This window comes from Cebus imitator, unplaced genomic scaffold (assembly GCF_001604975.1).
Source record: "Cebus imitator isolate Cc_AM_T3 unplaced genomic scaffold, Cebus_imitator-1.0 Scaffold609, whole genome shotgun sequence".
NCBI classification, from domain to species: Eukaryota; Metazoa; Chordata; class Mammalia; order Primates; family Cebidae; genus Cebus; species Cebus imitator.
In genome coordinates this window covers 347,460-352,359 of record NW_016107924.1, presented here as the reverse complement: position 1 = coordinate 352,359, position 4,900 = coordinate 347,460, and the positions used below count along the sequence as shown (strand labels likewise).

Sequence of the window (4,900 nt, the reverse complement as noted above, 5' to 3'; positions counted from 1 at the left end):
TTTAGTAGAGACGGGGTTTCACCATGTTGACCAGGATGGTCTCGATCTCTTGACCTTGTGATCCACCCGCCTCGGCCTCCCAAAGTGCTGGGATTACAGGCTTGAGCCACCGCGCCCGGCGACCCCTTATTCTTTCTAAAGGCTGCTTGAGAGCCATCGGGACTACTCTCGACAGACCTCCTCCATCCTTTAGCGCCTGCCTGGGATATGACCTAGGCCAGAGCTTTGGGAGTGCCTCGTGTGCCACATCTTACTATGAGCAGGGAGGGTGGTGGTGCAGGGGAGAGCATGGCTGTCACCAGGTCCTGTGGAGTTGGCCCAGCAGGGCAGCTAATCCTCAGCCCGACATCCTGTTGGTGAGACCCAGGGCCAAGCTGAATAGTGTAGCCAGAACCACAAAAGGGAAACTCTGTCTCCATAGTAGCCCCTGCTCACCTTCACCTCTTCATCCGTCAGGGAAGCACCCAGGTGAGGAAGTTGCCTCACTTGGGTCTTGGCCCAAGAAGCATTTCTTGGAGACTTTCTCCTCTCTATTCCCTTTCTCCTTTCTCTGCTTCCTCCCAGTGGATTGCCTCCTTATGCTGGCTCACATCCCTGCTGTGGGAAACATCTTACAGCATAGTAGAGGGGGTGGGGGGTAAAGGAAGGATTGAGCGCTTGGAGTCCTGTGAGTTGGATGGTTCAGTCCTGAAAAGAGGGTTGGTGACTTTGGAGCAGGGGATCAAAGAGCAAACACCAGTGCTTGTTGCTTCCCTGGCTCCTGAACAAGCAGAACCTCCTCTCTTTACCTGTCCTAGATACCCAGCGTGGGACCAGTGCTTCACAATGACCCTGTCTTGAGTTCCTGACCCCCCTTCTTCCCTCTTTTGAAGACTAGAGGTGCTGGTGTGGGCTAGCAACAGGCTGAGAGAGTGTGGCATTTCAGCAGGTCTGGAGGAGAGTGGGCACTCAGCCTGGCCCCCTCTGCAGAAAGGCCCCTAGCATCTCCTCAGCCTCCAGCTAGGCTGTAGCTGGCTTAGCAGGCTACGGAAGGTTGTTGACAATGAGACTTCTGGATTGGCGGGCAGTAGTATTTGGAGACTTAATGGTCGCTCTTACTGAACATTGGATAAGGCCTTTTACATGTGTTCTCTCATCTACCTGGGTAAAGTCAGGAATGTTTATAGCAACTTTACAGATTAAAAAAATTAAAGCCTGTAGGTGGGGGAACCAGGACTTGAACCTCTTCTGTTGGACTGCAGCGTTCTCAAGATCGCTGCCTGGCACAGATGTGCTGCGATATTGACTGCAGGTCTTTTGGGTAGTTCTCTTCCTCATTTGTAATAATCTCACCTCCCTCTTGACAATGTTGATGTTACACTTGTTTTGTTTTGGGTTTTTTTTTTTCCTTTCTGTGAATGGCAGGTCTCAAACTCTTGGGCTCAAGCTATCCTCTGCCTCTGCCTCCCTAAGTGCTGCCTGTAAAGGCATGAGCCACTGCACCTGGCTTGATGATGTTGATGAGAATAACAAAGTTAATATGTGCTGAGTAGGTGGCAGATTTAGGATTCGAAACCTGGCAGTTTGTCTCTGACATCTACAGTCTTAAGCAGAAAGGAAGAGAATGAATGGCAGAGTCTTGCTTATGGTGCTTAAGCTCCTTGAGGCCCAGCATGCCATAGGGCCAGGCAAGGAATGCTGACCTGCTGTGCCATGCACACCAGCCCCTCTGTTCACCAACAGGGATGGGCAGAGCAGAGCTTAGGATGGGCATGGGATGCCCAGATTTGGTTTCAGAGGGGCAAAAGGCCCAAGTGCCAGATAGGTGCTAAATCCCTGTTCTGGATTTTGAGAGCTTAGAGACTGTCATGCTTCTTGCTGCCTTGGGCTTGTATCCTCATAGAAAAGGGGAGTGACAAGAAACTTAGAAGGTGTCGTCTGACCTGGGTATAGGGAAGTAAGACAGAAAAAAAAAAAAAAAAAAAAAAAAAAAAAAGAAAAAAAAAACAGAAAAAAAAAAAAAAAAAAAAAAAACTTAGAAAGTGAACTAGAGGTTGCCAAGGAAACTTTCCCACCCATCTTCCTCTCGTAGGAGTTGGGGCAGAAGGAAGGTTTTTCCTGTTCATTGCCCCCTAGGCAGACTGGGTAGGGCGGGAGGCAGTCTAGCAGCACTTTCAGGGAGGATGGGGCTCAGAAAAACGTAGCCAAGGAGGCCAGGCTTTCAGTACCCTGCTGGACAGGGCTAGGGTATCCTTCAGGAGACTGGCCCAATCAGGTGCCAGCAGGGCCTAGAAATGCCCTTCTCCTTGAGGGGTGTGAACGCTAGAGTTCGTTTGGAAGGGAAAAAAGCAGGTATTCAAAAATCTGCTTGTCTAGCGAACACTGTTTGAGGATCAGCCAGGCTTAGGTGAACTGCAGGGTGTGTGAACAGAGCACCAGAGAGCTCCACAGGCTGGAATGAGCAGACAGTAAGGGCTGGGGGGCTTCGTGGAGATGCAAAGGTTGATGAGGAAGAGAGAAGGAAGGAAGTTAAAAGGGCCTCTTCTGGGATGTGAGGAGCGTCCCCCTTCAAACATCTAATCAGATGCATGGGTTCTTCCTCCTCCATGTTCCAACCCCACGTGTTTCTGGGATCTGGTCTAGCAGTTCACCAAAAGACAGCCTGCAGCTACTATGCAAAGGCCTACGTGGGCATGATGTCAGAATCAGGATACTGCAGTTAGTTGTTACTGTCATTTCTGCCTGAAAAGCATCTGGGTGGGCTAGTAAGCTTCCTGCCTAGGAACGCTGGACAGTTCCTCGGGTAGTTGCAAGTCATTCTTTTTCTTTGTGGTTTTTGAGTGCTTCACTTACAGCCAACAGGGGCCATGAAAGGAAGAACTTTGACTCACACTCCTCTGGTCACCCTACTGCCCTCCAAACTGTTTCCTTGAAGTTTCCAAGACAGTTCTGGATGATTCTGGGATGAGGCTCTGGCCTCACGCTTTGTTGCAGTATGCTGGAGCAATTGTACCAGATGTTCTTTGTGAGACATAATCAGGGCTGTAAACAGGAGTTAGACCAGACTCTGCCCCTGGTTTTTGTTTTTGTTTTTTTTTCTTTGAGACAGGGTCTCGCTCTGTTACCCAGGCTAGAGTGCAGTGGCACTATCACGGCTGGCTGCAGCCTCGAACTCGTCCTGGGTTCACACGGTCCTCCCACCTCATCCTCCAGAGCAGCTGGGACTACAGGTGTGTGCCACCACACCTGGTTTTCTTCATTTTTTGTAGAGACAGAGCCTCCCTACGTTGCCCAGGCTGATCTTGAATTGCTGGCATCAAGTGATCCTCCTGCTTCAGTGTCCTAAAGTCCTGGAATTATAGGCATGAGCACCTTGTCTAGCCCAGACTCTGTGAACAGTTTTAGTGAGAGATAATTCACATATCATACAGTTTATCCATTTTAAGTGTAAATGAGTGGCTTTTATTAAATTCACAGTTGTATATCCATCACCATAATCGATTTTAGAACATTTTCATTACCCCAAAAAGAAACCCCACACTCCTTAGTCACCCTCAAATTCCCCCCATCCTTCTCAGCAACCACTATCCTACTTTCTGTCTCTATAGATTTGTCTGTTCTGGGCATTTCGTATAAATGGAATCATACAGTATGTGGTTCTTTATGACCAGTTTTGTTTACTCAACATTGTTTTCAAGTTTCCTCTGTGTTGTAGCATATATTCTTTTTACTGCCAGCCAGCATTCCCCAATATGGATATGACACATTTGTTTATCCGTTCATCCAGTTAACGGGCGTTTGAATTGTTTCTGCTTTTTGACTGTTATGGATTGTGCGGCTCTGAACCTTGGTTACAGGTTTTTGTGTGGATTTCTGTTTTCATTTCTTGTGTATATACTGAGGAGCAGAACTGCTGGCTCAGTCACTCTGTGTTTAGCACTTAGAGGAATGTGCACATCTTCACGTGGACGTCTACTTTTTGTCTGGACCATACCCGTTTTGTACAGGTTGAACATCTGTAATCCAAAAGCCAAAATGCTCCAAAATCTCCACTTTCCGAGTGCCAGCATGATGCCACAAGTGGAAAATTCTACACGTAACCCCCTGTGACAGGTTATAGTCAAAATTCTATCACTTTGTTTCATGCACAAAATTATTTTAAAATTTTTGAAATTACCTTCAGGCCATGTATATAAGGCATACATGAAAAATAAATGGTTTTCATGTTTACACTTGGGACCCATTCCTTAGGTATCTCATTATGTATATGCAGATATTCCAGAATCCAAAACAGTCCAAAATCTGAAAAGTTTCTGTTCCTAAGCATTTTTGGATAAAGGGTATTCAACCTATATTATGTTTATATGCCTGTTGAGTGCTGGTCATTGTAGCTTCTGCTTCCTCATGCCCTCATTCGAGCCAGGAGGGCAGAGCAGGGCAGAATGCTGCCTTGCTCAGACCCAGTCGTTCAGTTCATTCATTGTACAAGTATTCATTGAGCAGCAAACATAAGCCAGTCTCTCTGAGTGCTGGGATGTATCAGTGAATAAAGAATATATGCCTGCTTTCATGTGCTTCCATTCTCACTGGGTGAGACAGCAAATAAATGATAAATAATAAAGGTTCATAGGCCGGGCGCGGTGGCTCACGCCTGTAATCCCAGCACTTTGGGAGGCCCAGGTGGGTGGATCACGAGGTCAAGAGATCGAGACCATCCTGGTCAACATGGTGAAACCCCGTCTCTACTAAAAGTACAAAAAATTAGCTGGGCATGGTGGCGCGTGCCTGTAATCTCAGCTACTCAGGAGGCTGAGGCAGGATAATTGCCTGAACCTAGGAGGCGGAGGTTGCGGTGAGCCGAGATCGCGCCATTGCACTCCATCCAGCCTGGGTAACAAGAGTGAAACTCTGTCTCAAAAAA

The 4,900-nt window shown here is 47.6% G+C and overlaps 1 protein-coding gene across 14 annotated transcripts in view; it reads left to right on the top strand.

Annotated features, from left to right (window-relative positions):
- The window catches only part of MARK2 (microtubule affinity regulating kinase 2), a 73,099-nt gene that overhangs the window by 51,804 nt on the left and 16,395 nt on the right, over positions 1 to 4,900 (top strand). The gene's annotated exons all lie outside the window — the stretch shown is intronic.